This window comes from Rhinolophus sinicus, chromosome 5 (genome assembly GCF_057876585.1).
Source record: "Rhinolophus sinicus isolate RSI-liver-muscle chromosome 5, RSI-T2T, whole genome shotgun sequence".
NCBI lineage: Eukaryota > Metazoa > Chordata > Mammalia > Chiroptera > Rhinolophidae > Rhinolophus > Rhinolophus sinicus.
In genome coordinates, this window is record NC_142505.1 from 96,800,680 (window position 1) to 96,820,017 (window position 19,338).

Below are 19,338 nucleotides of genomic sequence, written 5' to 3' on the forward strand. Positions count from 1 at the left end.
TACAAAACTTGCACATGTACCGCGTTTCACTGCGGTACCCTTTCACTTTGGCAGGAATAATTAGATAAATTGTCAGCAAACAATTCATCGTCACTCTCGTATGTATCTTGATTCATGTCCAGGGATAATAAAATTATCACTTTCAAAAATAATATTTATCAGAAAAGAAACTAGAGGCAGTTCAAAAAAAACTATGATTTTGCACCAATCACAACAGTAGTTAGGTATTTTGTACGAAATTTCAGTAATTTAAAACAAAAAATGTTTTATAAAAGCAGAATGACAAAGAAACACGAAAGGAAGACGTCCGAACGAAAGCAGTATAATGGAGTCACTGGAGACACGAACAAAAATGCAAAAACTAAATCCTTTGTTGGAATCATTGTGTCTTTTTTTTGTAAATATTACCGCTATTTATTTTTATGGCTATTGTTTTTGTTCGGTCCCAAATTTATTGTATCGGCAGGTAGACGCATAGGGCACCGCTGACAATAGATAATGCGTAGTCCGTCACCCGTTTGGCGCCCTTGTTTACAGGTTTCCTGCGCCCCACCGCTTAGCGGAACAAAACGAGTTAACTCCTCTCCCGTGCTTTGGTATAAAAAGCGATATGACGAGTTTACTCGTTTCCCGCAAAAAATGTGTTAAAATAGCTTCATTCAGGCGTGGTGGTATGTGAATCGCAGAACAAAACCATGTTCCTTTCGACTTTGAACCGAGATTTCAAAGGTAGTTGGGTTTTTTTTGTTTTCTCTAGTCATTAATTGATGCTGGTGAAAGCTTTCAATAGTTCGGGTGAGTGTCAAAGGCAGTGACATGCAAGTTTCATCGCAGAAATGAAGCGCACACATAACTGAGTGATGTGCAGTCCTGCTCGTGTGAAGGATTGTTCTGGGTCTGTGATCTGCTCGGAGCCGCTCAGTGTGTTGGTTTGGTAGATAGTGGAATGACGCGCAGTATTAACTCTTATCGGCCGAGCTTGTCTCCCAGATTGAAGTGAAAGTGTTTGTGGAATTTACTAGAGGGCGAGGGAGAAAGAGTGGGGTTAGTTTTGCTTTACTATCTTTATGGTAAATCTGGCCTCTTAATTTTCCCAGAAAGGTGTGGATGAGAAATCCTACAAGTTATACAGAAGCCTTGGCTGGCAGCTGTGAGGTCCACGCGTCTGTGCAGCCAGTGTTGTGCTGGAGTCCTCAAACCTTGTGATCTCAGGACCCCTTCACTCAAAAAAAAGAGCATTTTAGTTTATGTGGATTATATCTATTGCTATTTACCATATTATAAATTAAAACAGAAATTTCTTAAATATTTAGTTAGTTCCTTTAAGAATAAATGTATTTCATGTTAATATAAAAATATTTTTAGAAAAATATCTTCCAAAACAAGCACGTTTTAATAAGAGTGACATCATTTTAGATTTTTGCAAGTCTCTTTATTTAATGTGTCCCTTGATAGAAGATAGCAAGATTCTCATATCTGCTTCTGTACTGTTTGTCACAATATCACGTGTAGTCTGGAAAATTCTGCATACTCATGACAGAATGACAGTGAAAAAAACAAATAACCCCTTAGCGTTACTGTGAAAATAGTATTACTATGAAATGGTGGGGTGTTAGGAGCACCTGGAAACCACTTTGGCAGATTATGACTTGACCTCAGTTGCTGAGACTAAGCAAAGGACCGGGGCTGCGATTCCTGAAGGACTAGCTGAGCTCCAAGGAGGAAACAGACGTGTTTGCCTAGAAACAGCCTTCCTGAAGACACCACCATTGCTGCAGGTGTAAAGGTTTTGCTTCTTAGGCCTCCCCCTTCCTTTCCTGCTTTCCTTTCCCCCACCCCTCCTCCACCAACACCACCCTGAAATCTTACAGGATGCCAAGTAAGGCCCACATTAAATGTGTCTAGTGAGTGGGCCAAGTAATGCATCTGGAAAGGAAAGGAAGGGAATCTAAGTAGGTGTGAGTTTGTTGCTTAAGCCAAGGTGTTTTTATCTACTGCTGTTATTTCTCTGCTTCCAAAATCTTCGAGAAAAGAAAGATTCAAACCTTTTGAAAACGTTTGACAATAGAAAAATCTTGAAAGGGTTGAAAAGTAGGAGGTGTGTTAAGTGCAAGGGACGAAGGTGGCATGTATTTGCCTACTGTTGCTAAGATGTATGATTTAAAGTTCTGTGATGCCTTCCTCCTCCCAAAACAATGTATGCCAGAATTTACTGTTAAGGTAATCACACTGTGACATTGTATATATTCCTAGTCCAATGATACTGCAATGGGTCAAAATAATTTTGAATCTCCTTCTAGAATATTTTTGAAGACTCACAGACATGTATTTTTTTTTTAATGCTATGATCTGTTCCCCATCTGCCTCCATGAGAGACCATGATCTTCGAGAAAGTAAGGGCCACATTCATATCTGTAGTATCACCAGCCCTGCTGCAGTACTAGAAACAGTAAATTGGCATTCAGGGACACTCCTCAGGGGTGGTCTCAATGTGAACAACCATCACTACCCAAGTCTTCAGATTCGGTGCTCTTTATTTAGTCCTGTTTTAAAATGTCTCCTTTGCTACCACCCATTATCTGCTTTCTCAGGATAAGTACAAACTAGTCACCTTCCTCAAATTGTAAGATGTAACAAGTGATTCAAATATCAAATAGTTTGGAAGGTTTATGTGCTGTTCTTTCACCTTCCCAAGAATGTTCTTTCACCTTCCCACAGCTTGGTGTCACCTAGTCAGGGCGGGTAGACTGATCGGGGACTTCTCTGGGCACTGCCCGAGCGGCCTCGACACCTGCAGTTAACGTTCTGCAGTAGTGTTTCTATTCCAGTAGGTGTGCGCTCTGGCCACTTGGGAGGGCACAGCTAGGATTTCTGAACCATGGAGCCTATAAATAGCACCCGTGAAACACAAAGACATTTTGTAAAGAGTCACTTAAAGCCAAGCGAGCCCATCTTGTGTGGCCATGTAGAATGTCCTCAGATATTGACATTCAACCTGGCCTGAATGTCAAGCATATCTTCTGGTTTTCAAATTTTCATTTTTGCATCTTGGATATTTGTAAGGATTTGTCTTGAGACTCTCAAAAATCCCTAACTTGTCTTCTAGTTTCACCTTCTCCCAGATCACATTTCCATTGAGTCTTGTGTTCTCTGTATTTATTTCCACACTGTCTTAACCACCTTTCCAACTTTCACATGAGCAGCTTTTCCATTCACTGGCGCCTCTGCAGGCTTACCCAGAAATTGGGACTCTTACTACAAATGCATACCCGGCTGGTGGTTCTTCTCTGCAGTGTACTGTGGATTTGTTCATTTTGCTCACATCATGGATCCAAGCTATGGTTAAATGTTCTTAAAATCCAACCTCTTTTGCTAAGAACTCTGACTTTCCACATCTTCCCCATCTATCACAAGCACTGCAGCTGGGTTTTCTCCTATCCTCTCGCTCTGCGTCCCACCCCCCAAAATGCCACCTCTTATCACTTGACAAGTTATTGTGCCTATAGGAATAGAGACTATTACACTCTGCCAAGATGTGGAGGCTGGGAGTGCTGAGCCTGCTGGGCCTACACTTGAGCTTCAGTAAAATGACAAGACCTCACACACTGGACCTTCAGAGTTGCTCAGGTACAGTCAAAGCACAAATGTTTGTTTAGTCTATAAGTGACAAGTCCTATTTCCGACAGTATTTTGTGTAGTTGAAGGAACTGCTTTCTGCTGTCCCAGGTCTGAGCTGGCCTCTGGGACCATTGCTGAGTTACAGTTCACACAGCTTTCAAGCTGGAATCCAGACTGATTAAGGAAGAGCAGACGACTTTCTGGAGGCATTTTACTGTCTGAATAGACGCATGAGCTGGCAGGTATTAGATGTGTTCCTGATTGGAAGGTGTATTTGCAAGGATTGTCTGTTCCCCAGAGCTAAGCAGCCTTGCAAGCCTGTCTTTTACAACTGCTTTAGCAAAACTTGGAGTCCAAGGGAAGCCTATGATAGGAGACCAAGGAGGGTGGGAACGGCTGTGTAAGTTAATGGCTGCTTTAATCTTGAGAAAGATCTTTACAGGGAAGGGTCCAAAAACCCTCCAAGACAAGAGTGCAAATTTAAGATACACAGGACTGGAAACACGTGACTTTTCCTCTTATCTGTGCTTTCCCTGAAGCTTGGCCTTGGCATTAAGGGAAGGCGTAGAGCTGCTGGAGCTCGGGCCGCTGGTGAAGCCTGTGAGCCTGCAGCCTGGCTGTGGTGCGCGTTGCTTTCTGTGATCACTTCCCCCTTTGATCCTACCTTTCACTGCCCTAGCTCATCCCTCCATTATCTCGTAAGACATTGAACTCTTTCTCTAATCTTCCTATTGGTGTGTGTTGTGTACGGTAACACCCTCACACACCCTAGTAAAATCTCCTGGCAGCCATTTCAGTGAGGTCTTTATGTCCTTTTCAGCCTGCCCCCTGCACTGCAATAGTAACCAGCTTAGTCCTCCCATCACCTAGAGTTCCTTTAAAAAGGCAATGTGGGCATATTCTACCAGAAGTGGCTGGAGAATCAATTCCTTCAGGGAACTGCACGATCAAAAGCTCTACAGAGAAAGGAGGTGATCATTTCCAGTCACCTCCTACTCTTGTGTGGAAAGCTACTGAGCCCACACGAAACCAAGTCCTTTCATGCTCTTGGGAATGACAAATGCATTCTTTGCTACCAGCCACAAGAGGTAGGGCTAAAATAACCAGAGGGTGACTGCTTAAAACCCTTCAAGGGCAATCAAAGAAAGTAATGATAAAATTCGTTTACGAAAACTAGTGAGGATGCCCTCAAATTTCAAAGCATCAAAAATGTCAGTCTTCCTGGCTGTAAGTTGGTAATTATTGAAGCTAGGGATGGGTACTTAGGGTTTGTAATACTAGTCTGCCTTTACAAATGTTTGAAATGTTCTACAAATACTCAATTTTCTCCTAACTTTCCAACAGCCCTCTGAGGTCGCCAGGTAGGAATAAGTAACTCAGCTAACTCCGTCATACAGGAGTTGTTCCGTCAGCTGGAACCAGAAATAGGACTCCATGCCTTCTTTTTCCTTTCACTCAAGGGGAAACTTTGGAAGCTCACATTCCCACCTTAGCTAAAACAGGGCTTGCTGCCCCACTACCAAGGAGGCCCACAGCTAGCAACTCATGGCTATGACTCAGCCCCAGCTGTTAGTTTCTGGCTTGCTGAAAAATATGTCCTAGATGGGAACTACCAGGAACTGGGGCTCCTAAGCCATCAGGCATCATGACAGCTATGAAGGAACCAACCCAAAGGCTCTCCAGATGTGAGGCACTAGATATGGGGATACTGTAACCTCATTGTCTCTCTGTGGGGTTCTATGCCATCCTGATTCTACATCAGACGCCCCACTTGGGCTCCCCAGGCAGCCGCCACATGCTGCCTGAGCAAGTCTTTGAGCAAACTGAAGACAAATGTCCTCAGCGAGGCCAGGGCAGGGAGCAGGGGGATGGAATGGAGTGGGGCGGGGAGAACGGTGTGCATCTGAAAGGATGTAGGCTGTGGTGGGCTCTCGGTGGTACTCGGTCTCAAGTACACAAGACTGTTTTGTTGGGATGGTTTGACAGCCCCAGAATAGCATATACTGTTTGCAACTTTGTCTCATGAAGTTAGTTAACTGGGAGGAAAGGTCTGATAATTTCCTAGGGCTGTGCCACACTTTGGTTGGATTCTGCCATTGGTGGAGTTCGCATCAGAGGCCAGGGGTTGTAGCTTCCTCTTGTGCTGCAAAAGCTTTTCCAGTCTGCCTCATTTTTTCTGCAGAAGTTCAGGCAGCTGCATTTAAGCCTGTGACGGATCGCCCCCATCACTGTCTTCTGTACGGTTGCTTTGTCTTTCTGACACCCCAGCTGTGCTTTTCTGGGGCCAGGACACAACAGGCTCCCGCTCTGTACCGCTTCACATCGCTGACATAGTTTACCTTCTGTAATCACAGGCTTGAGCTTTCTACTCAGGATCTGCAGGAGGTAGGCCCTGAGCTTAGCAGAATTCAGAAGCAGAAGAGTACAGAATATTTCACTTAAGGAAGATTCTCTGATGTCTCCCATGTTCTGGGCCTTGGCTGAGTAGGACTTTAAGAGCTGGTTGGGTGAGACTCCTTTTCCACACCATTTTGGCCAGTGCAGCCACTGCACGGTTTTCTATCAGGAAGGTCACTGACAACTAAGATCAGAATCCATGTCTCTTAGGCTAGTGCAGTTATTTGCAGAGAAGCATCTTCCTCTAATATCAGCAACTCATGTTCCTTTACTCAGTGGGCCTCATGAGGGAATGATGAAAGGGGCTAAGTAAAGTATCCGTAATTCTTAAGGACAGTGACACAGCCGCTGTGTGGCCAGCTCTTCTTCCTCTGACACAGTATTCTTCAGTTGTATTCTCTTTCATCCCAGGTTCATTACCTCCTGATATCAAAGCAAAGGAGTTGTTAGGCCATGAAATTTCATTGTAAGCAAAAATTTGGCAGGACACTCATCACTAGGGAGAAGTATGCTTAAGAAACACAATATGCTCTATTCAAAGCACTGATGGCAGCATCATTACTTGAAAAGAGGACAAGTGAGCTACCGGTATACAAGCAGGCAGACAGCTTACTTTGATCTACAGTGTGAATGTGGTGACACAGCCAGTACTAGTACATAGTCCGTGCATGATTCCAGGGCATGAATCTGAACTTGTTATGTTTCCTCACATCCGTGGGTTTCATCTCTCATTCCCTGTATCTTGTAGGAGGAATTGTTTATAAACATACTGATAGGTGTACACAACACGATCTGAAATGGTACTGGGGGGAGGGGATCTCGTGTAAGCCTTCCAGAGAATGAGCATGGGACTTGTATACTTTCCCTGGTTCTCTCTAGTTCCCTTATCATTAGTAGGAAACGAGGGAAAAAAGATATTAACAGAGCCAGATTCCAGTGGCCTGCATTTTACACTCATTTAGATAAACTGATATGGCAGAATGTTTGTGATTAAAGACTTCACATATATTCTGGAATAAGAGGCAGCCTCATAAAGGACTGGTTTACAAAAAAATGGAAAGAAAAAAAAATACAGTGACCTAAGTTTCTGGGTCAGTCCTAAAAAATCTCAACTGTGGCAGGTTTTAAGAGGTTAATTTTTTCCTGACAACTGAGTGTTTCTGGTCAAACACTTGACCTCACCTTCACATTGGATAGGCTGGGCTTTTAAGGAAGCAGCCATTTATCCTAAGGGCAGGACTCTTTAAAACTAAAACAAATATAAAACCCACCTGTAGACATTTAATTACATCCAACTCTGAAGGATGGGTTTGTTTTCCATCAGAAAACAGTAATGTTTGTGCACAGAGTCCTAATGATTCATCCATCCTTGGTCATTAAAAAATCCCTTAAAATCTCCCAGTGATTAAAACCTACAGGTTGTTCTCCTAAGGAAGCAATGCTACTTTAAACAGCTTTGACAACTCGTGGTTGAATTTTAATAGTTAAAAAAAATAACCTTTAAAACTTAACTCCTAAAAAGTAAACAGTTTTTAAATAACTAAATTTTTAAAAATATCGAGACTTTATTGGATAATGTTACACAACATTCTTTAACATTTGTCTCAGCATACTTTAAATGAGAAACAATTTTTGTCATTCAAGTCTACAAAATGAAATAGGCTTCTGAAAATCTGAAATACAAAGGTAGCATGAAGCAAAGCTTAAATATTAAGCAACTAAAGCAATGAAAGTGAAATAACATGGTATGTGTCTAGATTTTAACTTACTACCGAGTTCCTTTTTTTTTTTTTTTTTTAAAGAAAATCAGGTTTACAACAAAACACTTTTGAGAATTTGTCATGAGAAAAAAATAGACACTTAAAACCTGATCTCTCTCAATTCTCTTGCCTCTGTATTACTTCTTGATCATTTCCATCATTCTGTACCAACAGGAATTCTAAAGCTTCATTAGAAACCTTGCTTATACATTCCACCATGGTTTGGGAGTTACCTGGTTCTTGAAGTGAGCCTGAAAGGTAATGCTGGTGTGATACATCGAAAGAACAGGCTGGACCCAAGCCTAAGCCCTAGAGCTCCAAAAATCAGGGTGCCGCAGGAGGACCTGAAATCTTTAGAACTCCCTGCTGGAACTGTTCTGAGTGGACTTTTTCAGATTTGATCACATGTATGACTTCATGGTAAATACTTTTCCAAAACGACAATTTTAGAATGCAGTCAAAATTTTAATTACAGTATAATTAGGATTTGCATTAAACTCACAGAAGCAAGACCTTTTCTTCTAGAGTTGTAAAACAAATTCTAGTCAGGTATATTAAATGTTCTAAAACTCTCAACCAGAACCTTTTGTTAATCCTGAGTATGGGGTCAATTAAGTAATTCCATACCTATACAATTAAGATTATGAGTTTGAACACTTGAGCCAAATGCTCAGTTATCTGTTATGTTGCTTCAAATGAAATTTTTCTGGCATTTTTTTTCCTTTTTTTGTATTAAATAATCAATGTGGATTATCTTGTTTAAAAAAATCAGTATTGCCACTAAAAAACTTCAGTTTTATTATTAAAAGTACGGCACCATCAAATATAAAATGCCTTAAAAATGTACTAACAAGTCAATCTGGTTTTCTCATTAATGTTTTCTCTACTCATTTAAAAAAAAAAAAAAAAAGTTGTTTTTTAATATGTATATTCCAAAGACAAAAAAAACATTACGGTCTCCATTAATAAGAATTCATGCTCCATGTATGAAAAGTTCGACACCATATTTATGGGTCTGTTCCTGCTGCTCATTCCCTAGGGTCAAGTACACCTGACACCTGTGAGACTTTCTTGCACTTAAACAGGAGGGAGGGGCTCTCCGTGGAGAGAAGTCCACATCAAAATTCAGATACTGTCACCTTTTCTGAACTAGATAAAATCAGTAAGGATAGGAATAATAAGCCTCTCCAGCTCAGTAGAATGAAGAACTAGCTCTTAGAGTATACATTTTCACTCCAAGACCAACACTAACCTATCCACGGAGTTAGAATTTGAAAGATAAGAATGTTATGAAAATGTGCACAAAATATTAAATACTGGTGGCAAATAAATACATCTTAGTATGTTCTAACAAGCAAATGTATAGTCAAGATAATACAGCCCTGCTTTATTTTTTTTTTAAATCAAATTTTCAGGGTGGGGTGGGGTACCTTGCCATCCTTTTAGTACAATGTTAAATCTTTTCTGCCGTTTCCACTGGCACCCTGAAGATGAAATGCTGGCCTCAAAATTTGTGATGACTGCAGTTTCATAGGAGAGCCATTTTAGAAATACCTTTGCTCATATCTGAACTGAGTAACATAAACCTCGGAGAAAGCACAAAGTTTTCATATGAAAAATAAGTCAACATTTCTGCCATCATCATCCCATGCCTTCTAGGCCTGTCCAAACTGTACTGCTAAGAACTTCACGGTCGAAAGAAGTTACAGTGATTCTTCATACATAAAATTCAAGAGTTCTTTGTATGCGAATAGTATTTGACATCACTTTTCTCCTCATCTCATGCATAATTTATTGCAATAGTTTATGTTTTACCTTTTCTTCGGTTTACTACAGCACAGTTTGCAAGTGCCCCTGTATAAACTTGGTTTTAACCACTGCCCTTAACATTCACTTCTTAGCGCAGCTTTAAAAATCTGAGTCTCCAATTTCATTCAGTCCTGATGCTCTGCTGTTCTCTGTCACTGTGGTTACAGGTCCATGGAACCAGCAGCCTGCTAATGTCTTTGTGCTGAAATATAGTAAAGAAAAGAAAATGCAGTTAAACACAAGTTATTATATGAGAAAAGTGATGTCCATGTTGTTTAAATTAAGCCCTATATAGACTGTGGGATCACAACTGATTTTTTTCTTTTAAAATTAAACTTGACCAATATTTTTGGAGAACACAACTTACTGCCACTGTAAACCAGCAGAAGCACTCACGTCATTTCTGAAGTATATCTGGACAAATTCGAACACAAATAAAATGGTTGTCATCTTTACATAATCTGCACTTGAGTATATTTTTAAAAATGCTTATTTATGAATATTTGCCTAATGAAGGGAGTTTCAGTTTTGTCCTTTGTCCTGCCATTCCACAGGTAACAATACTAAACGTTGCGAGTCAGCTTAGCTGCAGTGGACTTCTATGAAGTACCAGCAGCCTTCCTCTAGCACAGGCTATCTACAAGCTTAAGCAAACTTATATACGAAACCTGGCTACGAAAAATCAGCTGCAGATCCTACTGTCTACATATACGCAAAGAGAAAGAAAAAAAAAAGAGGGTGGCGGGTGGCTCCCCAGAGGCAGACATAGCACACGAGAAGGCGTCAGGAGCACCATTTTGCTGCTTGAAGACAGTTTCTGAACACTGGTTAGACTGGCCAGTGTCTCCCTTGTTACGTCAGCAAACCAGGCACTCTGCGCCAGCAAAAGCAGGACTCTGAGCAGAATATTTATATGGGACAAGGCTTTTCAAATTACTGTCAAGTAGCATGACCAAAATGCCTAACAATACTGACCTCCCTTTCATACCAAGAAGTGGTAAGAACCCCATTGAAACCCTCTACAATCCTAGGTTTTGCCTCTCAAACCTGGGAACCTAAGTAACAGTAGGAGTCTGAATTCCAAAAGAGGTGATCAGTGGAGAAAAACAATGATTTTTTAGGTCTAGTGTATTTTTCAACCAAAGATACGGTATTTTCAGTGGAATAACAGACAAAACAAATATAGAATACAAAACAATAAAGAAAACCCCCATTCTTCCCAATGTTTAGCTTCCAAACATTTCAAAGTAAGGCATCTTTCCCATTCTTTGATACAACTCTATCTTATGGTAACTTCCAGCTGTCGCCATGCTTCACTTACTGGATCAAGGCCTATAAAATAAATTTCACAGGGCATTCTATCATGTTTCTTCTCAAGCAATGAGATTACTTATAGCCATAAATACTGCACACATCAGAGTGGAAGGTGAATGTAGCCTTTGCTTCAGAAGAACCAGAATGATTAACACCATTTTAAAATTCGACATTCAGCTAAGAAAAGTTTTTCTTTTCTAAAACCGAGATATAGCATTAATACGAATAAATTTAGACTCAGAACTCTTCATTTTATAAACTGTTGGAGAAAAAAAGTAAATAGCCAATCCCATGTACATTTCCATTCCTTTTATTTATGACTCTCAAATGTAGCCTGAGCCTTAGTGAGGCCTATTCAAGTTGGCAGGAAAGTTAACAATTGAAGCAGATCTTACTTTTCCTATGAGGTGCCGAAAACTAAAAACGCCGTTCCCGGAAGAATTCATGATACGGATAGCTACCACTCCCATACAGGTTAAGAGTCTAAAATATCCCAGCCTCAACCTCTGATCCAAAATGCCATTCTGACCCAGCTTGCAGATTACAGCTCATATACAATGATACAACCCAATTACAGCTCTTCACTAGCTGCAAACACCAGAGGGTTCAACCGCCTTAATTCAAGGGAGCAGAGATCACATATTCAAAAGCAGCACAATAGAAATCCCTAAACGTTTCCTACTGTATAGGAGCCCAATATAAGCCTTTCAGGCATTATCCAAGGAGGTTTTAATAAGTGTACTTAAATAATTACAACTACATTTCAGCATTCTCTTATGCTACCCTCGGTTTTGACTTGCCTTATGTAAATGACAAATGGTTCTGAGGTTAATTCACTAAGAATATATGTTCATTATGAATATATATTCTTATGTATACATTAATAACTAAGAAGTTAAAGTATGGATATAAAAGTGTCAAAGACTGAGATAGTAAAAAGATAAAGAAATCCACTATTTGACTGTCCAGGGAGGCTCAGGTACTATTTGACATAATTCTGCAATCCCAACTTCTACCACCATAGGAGAAATTCCTCTCAACTCATGGAAGCTCAAAGGACGCTGGCTCTACCTTTTTAGCACAGCAGGTAACATCAAATGAAAAGTCCGTTTCACTCATTAAAACTATCACTCACACAAGGTATATATGCAGCTACCAAGGTCAATGAAAACTAAGGAAAAAGAACTGGTGGATTATTGTACATCTAGCCTAATCTATTTTGGGAATGATCAAGTGATGACATGATGCCCTCTTCACTTTGTGGCAGGGCTTAACACAGACAGACCTGCCCGTTTCACTGTTAACTTCAATGCTCCCAGTCTGAATCCACAGTGGTCTGTCAGACACTGTAAGGGAGCAGCAGGATTCGTCACTGTCTGATGTAATAGCTGCCATTTGTTGAGACCTATGGTAGAAAAAACCAAGTTAACAAAAATAGAGCAGTCATTTGAGTTTTTTTAATCCATTTTACCAAAAAAAAAATTTAAAAATAAGACCAAAATTCAATTGAATTTTCCTAATGAATTTATTTAGTCTGGATAATTTGCTGGCTTCACAGAATATGAAGCTTTAGTACTAAACTGAAGGAAAAGACTTGAGGTGTGTACACACCAGCCATGGCCAGGAGAGGGCACTCTCTGGCCCAAGTCAATTCAGCAGCAAAATGCCTTCAGGCACATGCCAAGGTGCTGCCCCTCCAATGCTTAACTCACTCACAAGTAATGTTCCTGACAAAAGATGGCTAGACTAACACTCGCCTATCGTTGAAGTAATCCTGATCTCAGTATTCAACAAGGGCTGAAGTCATCATCCCTATCTGTATTACATTAACGAGACCCTGTTTTGCAGAATGACCAAACATGCCTGAATCCCTTTCTCCTCTAAGGCCAGTGAGCACCTGTGCATACTATTCAGGACCTATTCAGTTAATGCATGAGTTAGTACCTGCTTGAAATAAGTCTGACAAGATAAGCTTTCTCAGTGAGGCTTTCAGAACAGACTACAAATACTAAGCATAATTCAAAAAAAGCCTGCTATTTTAAGCCTTAATTTTAAACGTGTTTGCTTGTGTGCTTAATTCCCTGCTTTAAGTACAAATAAACAATTTATCCCATCAGTGTAGTTAACTCTGGGGTCACTGATTTAGATGATATTCAGTCCTTACAATAGTTCTTTTTAAAATGCTAAAAGCAATAGCATATAATCAAAACAACAAAAAAAAGGTTTTCCTGACATTGAAAAGGAGCAAGTTTATACACCTGATCTATAAACATACTTTTTGTTTTGGTTTTTTTTTCCACCCGCTCCCCGCCTTTTAATTTTAACTCAAAGAATAATTTTCTTAAATGAGGTTATATACCCTTTTGTTCATGGGAAAACTTAAATATACTATTATACCCCAACAGCAATCACCAAGAAGAAAAGGAATTTGCAGGAGAAAATTTCTTTTGAACCTCTCCCTCTGTTAAGTAAAACCTGTTAGGTTTCAACAATCATTCTAAAGAATCTCCTTCCCCATTCTAGGCAAGAATCAAGAAGCTGCATTGAAGAATGATCTTTCCCTGTGCGTTCCCCTCCAGCCCCTGAAATACCATGTAAAATATTAACTAACATACCAGTCCCTGGGCCACAGAGCTTGGCTCATGAGTCTTTTGTGTTAATGTTTAAGATGAGCTTCCCCTCCCTCAATGCTTTTAGGGCCTCAAGATCTTTCTTTGAAATTGACCACACATACAGGATCCATTGAGAAAAGCTGGAAGGCGATGGTGATGCCATAAATGTAGGGACATGCTCGTGAAAGGCAGTGATTTCATTGGAAATTACTTATTTTGCCCATTAAGAGAAAGCTTATGTGCAACAATGGCAACTATTCCTGAGAGGCAGCAGACACATGAGGGCAAATCAGAACAAGGTAAGTTAACACTCAATCTCCCTTTCGGAGTACATGAAAAAGCAGAGGAGGTCACACTCTTAAAGCAAAGCCCAGAATTAAAAACTAAAGAATTAAGATTATACTGGGCGGCCAGATGGTTCAGTTTGTTAGAGCGCAGCGCTCATAACACCAAGGTTGCCAGTTCGATTCCCACATGGGCCAGTGAGCTGCGCCCTCCACAACTAGATTGAAGACGAGCTGCCGCTGAGCTTCCAGAGGGGCGGCCTGAGCTTCCAGAGGGGTGGCCGGATGGCTCAGTTGGTTACAGCACGAGCTCTCAACAAGGTTGCCGGTTCAATTCCCGCGTGGGATGGTGGGCTGTGCCCCCTGCAACTAAAGATTGAAAACGGTAACTGGACTTGGAGCTGAGCTGCGCCCTCCGTAACTAGATTGAAGGACAACTACTTAGATCTGATGGGCCCTAGAGAAGCACACTGTTCCCCAATATTCCCCAATTTAAAAAAAAATGTTCGAAAAAAAAATGTTCGTACCAGTTTAAAAAAAATGAAGATTATATACATGTACCTATTATCTTGCTGAATACTCAATATAACTTTTTTCTTTATACAATGTAGTATGATGCAACCTGAACAAGCAGGAAAAAGCATAGACAGTACCTTGTTTTACAACAGACATTCTGGTTTCTAGCCTCAGTACTATTTTTCTAACCAGTTATTTTTCTAGGGTTTTAGGCCGACACACCAAGCTGTGACACTCCCAGCCAACGCCCTGCTAAGAGCCAAACTGGAGGGAAATCACAGCTTTATAATCAGCATCTCAAAAGTGAGCCATGGGTAAAAATGACGCCCCTCTGGGAAATACGGCCACAACGCACACACATCAAGACCTTGGAATATGAGGTATTTCCTTCCTAGAAAGGAGAAACAGTCTCCTACTTAATCATACCAACAGCAATAAAAAAAATGTTCAAATTAAAGTCCACTTTCTCACCATTTGGCAAAGTATTGAAATAAAATGCCAGGGTCCCAGGCAAACACAGCATCTGTGCAAGTCAGCTCCTTTCCACTACTTAAAAGCTAACACGTGTAGCTGTGTGGTTCTAATACTTGGAAAACTCTCCTAAGAGGACCTCGACTCCACTGCGCCCCACCAGCTCAGACACTTCTCATGCCTGTCTGAAAGGGTCTGGGATGTCGGAATTGTGAACTGGTGACTGACTGGTCATTAGTACATCATGTCTGGACCAGAATCACTCTTCCTCATTCATTCACAAGTAAACTATCATTTCTGCCATGTCAGGCCCTGTACTTGGCATAAGAGCAGAAATCAGTGAGTAATAGACTCCTAGAATTTAAGTGATACCTAAATGAATGGGGCACGAGTTGAAATGTTAATGCAGTTCAACCTTCACCTCCAAACCAGCTGCCCTCCACAAATGCCTCGCTCATACCTACTTCTAGGTATTTATGGACCATCATCTTGTGATTATTGTAATTTTCAGGCAAGAATAACATTGCTATAACATTTTTTTCATTTATACTGAATGTATATTGCAAAGATATCAAAAGCTACCAGAATGAAATTTCTATGCCATACATGGAAAGTGGTGGCTATGATAATGATATTTATAAGTCTTGTGCCAGGCACTTTATTGCTTTAAATATTTAAATGAGAAATTACCTTATGAGTAAGTGCTATTATTTTCCTCACTTCACAGATGATGACATTGAGTAACCTGCCTAAGATCACACAGCTTGTCAGGACAGATCCAAGTCAGCCTCTGAATCTAGGAAATCTGGCTCAAGAGCCTGTACTTTCAACCATGCACCTGAAAAGTGGAAGAGAATGATTCTTTGCTCAATAGAAGCTTGAGATGGAGCGCTACTGGTGCCAAAAGGTTAATGAATGCCCCTACTCACCGGCCTCACTGGCAGGTTATAGACCCACAACTATCCAATTCATATCTTTTACACTGAACAGGACGATCCTCACATCTCTACAAAACACTCTCCCCAAGCCAAAAACAAATTGTTACATTTTATGGGGATGGGGGGATTATATTCCTTCTAAGCTTTTTCTACAGCTTCGAAGTGAATCTTTGTGTTGGACAGAACTGAAGACACTGAGAATTACAAAATTACCTTAATTTTTACCTTTTTTAAAAAGTTCTTGATAAAACTTGATCTGCATTATAATTACAAGTTTTTTAGTGTGAGAAAGCTTAATTCTTTAGTTATAGAGTACCTGATTTTCCTTCTAGATACTGACACTAAGAAAAAAAATAGAAGTTTTAAATCATAATTTCTGGTTAACTTTCAGATTTCTAAGGCAATAAAAGGTGTACTGTCACATTCTATGACACAAGGAAGGCTGAAAAAATAATTCGTTTTTAAACTAAGTGTTAAAGACATGGTATTTTAAATTGGCCTGTTTTCAACATCAAAGTTTTAAAAAATTATTTTACAAACTAAAGTGTCCAACAGAAGAAAGCCCGTAAGCTAGACAACGTCTACTACAAACATCTAATTTATTCAGTTGGAAAATGAGAATTTGACTCACAAATTCACTATTTTGATAAATCTTGATAATTTTTGAGTCTACAGTTTCTTCTTTTCCTTTTACACCTCCCCGCCACCAATCTTTAATTTGTGCCAGAATAACAGGAATCTATAAGAAAAAATTCAAGTTTGGCAATTAGTTTTTTCAGAGATTAATTAGATGCATTAAAATTTTATTCAGTTCATCACAAGATGGATTTAAAGACATAATATAAAGACTCAGTATTTCCTACCAAAGGGTGGTACACAAGACGATCTCAGAATTATATTTTAATAGTTACCTAGGTGTGTGAAGGCACATTTGTTTACATTAATTGTAGTGACATAAAAAGCGTAAAAACAGTACACAAATTTGAAAATATAGCAAAAGTGTGTGACAGTATATAAATAATTTAAGTTTTGAAAACTAATTCTATGACTAACATAATTTTAATGGTTTCCATATTCATAAAATTGTCCAAAACAATTGTTTTTGTCAATGAGAGGGGAGTTTTAACCTAAAACCTACTCTTAAGAGTATTTAATGGGTAAATGCAGTTACACTAATTCACCTAAAAATTTTACCAAGAGGCAGGCAGTTATAGTTCTTAAAAATGAGGGCACCATTAGCATTGTGCAGGACTGTAGGTAGATTAGGAAGGAATTCTGGAAGCCAATGCCTGACCAAGAAAAATACTCCTGTGACTTAATTTCTAAACACCTTGTAGAACAATAATGGTATCCCCAACTTAAAAGATTTCTATCAAAAGCCAAATTACAGATGGATGGTGGTAATGAATACACAATGTGAATGTAGAACTGTGCACTCTAAAAAATGGTTAAAATGGTAAATTTGATATTAGGCATATTTAATGACAATTATTTTTAAAATACAAAAAAAAAAAAAAAAAGACCCAACAAATTACAGCGTTCTATTAATATGACAAGGAGAAAATTATTTCCACCTAAAATCACAAGGGGGGAAAAATTCCTTGAATCTATAAATGTTGTCTCGAGTAAAGATTTAAAAAAAAAAAGTTGAATTGTTTCTCTTCTGATCAGTGTCAACTATCTGTGGTAAAGACACCGAAACATCCTGGAAAACTAAAAATATATAGACTATATCACTATGACTTTAAACTTCCTATCCCTTTATTCAAAATATACCGTGTTTCCCCGAAAATAAGACCTAGCTGGACCATCAGCTCTAATGCGCCTTTTGGAGCAAAAATATAATACCCGGTATTATATATATTATATTATACCGGGTCTTATATTAATTTTTGCTCCAAAAGGCGCATTAGAGCTGATGGTCCAGCTAGGTCTTATTTTCGGGGAAGCACGGTAATAGCATAACATTGCTAAAGCTTTCATGTTTTAATTCTATTCACTCTCTGTTGAATGAATACAGTAAGTGTATACAAACTGTAAATACAGAATATGAAGAGCCTATTAACTAGGTCAGAACCAGGTAAAAGTAATTAATGCAGCTTGTTTTATTTTCTCCTGGCAATAGGCATGGCACTAGCCTCTTGTTCTATTTCTGAATTGCTCATACCAGGCATTTCAATGAGATTGTTTCAACAACAACCATCTTAATACAATCCTAAAGCAAACCCTAAATTTGCCGCAACTTAGAAATAAGGTCTTCATTCTCCCTGCAAATTCCCTATGGAGGGCATCACTGGGCCCAAATCAAAACAATATCCTGAATCAAAACATTACCAACTTTTCTAGACATTTGCCACTCTCTTCTCTGCTATAAGTACTTAACAAAAGTGAACAAAGCCGCACAAACCATAGAAAAATTTACAATTTAAAAGGGGAAAGCTAATTTTAAATTCAAATTATAGATTTCCTAAGGTATTTCCAAATCCCAATTGTTATTCTATTTGACGTGTATCTTTCTTCAATATAAACAATATTAAGTACAACTTGCTCAAAAAGGGGTCAACTCAGTATGTTGTAAAATTAGAAACTCAGACCCACTAATGCAGGTTGATTTTAGCAATAGTTCCAAATTCTTTGCCTGCAGTCCTTCATATCTATATTCCTGTCTATTCTACTTAGAACTAATCTAAAATTACTATTTATAGATTTTCCCATCAAATCACGTATATGTTAGCTGTATTTTAAAAACTTTACAAACCCATACAAACACACCATCAAGTCAGGCAACTGGACTTCAGAGTAGGATTCTTTTACCTCATCTGTTAGGTCTCCGGTTCCCTAACTGTGAGTTGCACAGATATTCCTTCCAAATGAACAGTCAGCTTTCTGTCCTATATATTCTAGGAAACTAAAAGGGCGAAGTACTCTACCACTTCTAACTCCTGAGAATTCTAGGAATAAGGACATCTTTGGCTTTTACAACTCCACTTGGTTTCTCCCCTTGCTAATCCTTTGCTTTAGCCACTTTTCTTAGACCACTGGAGATTTGGCCCAAGCCTAGTTTTCTCTCTGCATGGGGAAAAACATGACCCATTTGATTATCTCCATAAAACAAGAAAATGCCTCATTTCACCTTTTTAAAGAGAAATGTAAAGAAAAGGATACAATTACCCAGTTCTCTATCTCCATCCACAAATGTATCTAGCTGCTTAAGAAATTTCTTTTTGAATAGAACACTAATACGCAGCTATTGGATTTGTGTTTAGTTCTTTAAAACTTGTTTCCCTATTGAAACTGCAGATGGAATATGCCAGACTGCCAGCTTAAAATGGAGGGAATTTTTGGCTTAAGTGGAGATCACGCACATTTGTGATTGTTTCAAACCCTTTCCTCAAAGGAATGGACTACATAAAATCATGACTATTTTCTTTTTCTTTCCAATGGCTTCTGAAACAGATTTGGTTTATGCCACAAGAGCACATTTGCCAAAGCACTTAACTATATTAGCAAAACCACTGTTAAAACTCACCTGATCATTACACGGAGCCTTGAAATTACGTATTTTAGACCTGTTGCTCTGCCTTGTTTAAATCTTTCTGAACCTTATATATCAAACTTT

The 19,338-nt window shown here is 39.2% G+C and overlaps 1 protein-coding gene across 5 annotated transcripts in view; it reads right to left on the minus strand.

Moving 5' to 3' along the window:
• Window positions 1-1,918: 1,918 nt before the first annotated feature.
• PWWP2A (PWWP domain containing 2A) overlaps window positions 1,919-19,338 on the minus strand; it is a 38,656-nt gene continuing 21,236 nt past the window's right edge. For 3 of the 5 annotated variants that reach the window (XM_074313860.2, XM_074313862.2, XM_088798761.1), the window contains one exon: window positions 7,557-9,786. The gene's annotated coding sequence lies outside the window, so the exon portion shown is untranslated. Of the gene's footprint in view, window positions 6,439-7,556; window positions 9,787-16,350; window positions 16,459-19,338 lie in introns of those variants that run through there. The other 2 variants (XR_012489856.2, XM_074313861.2) reach the window with 2 other exon arrangements.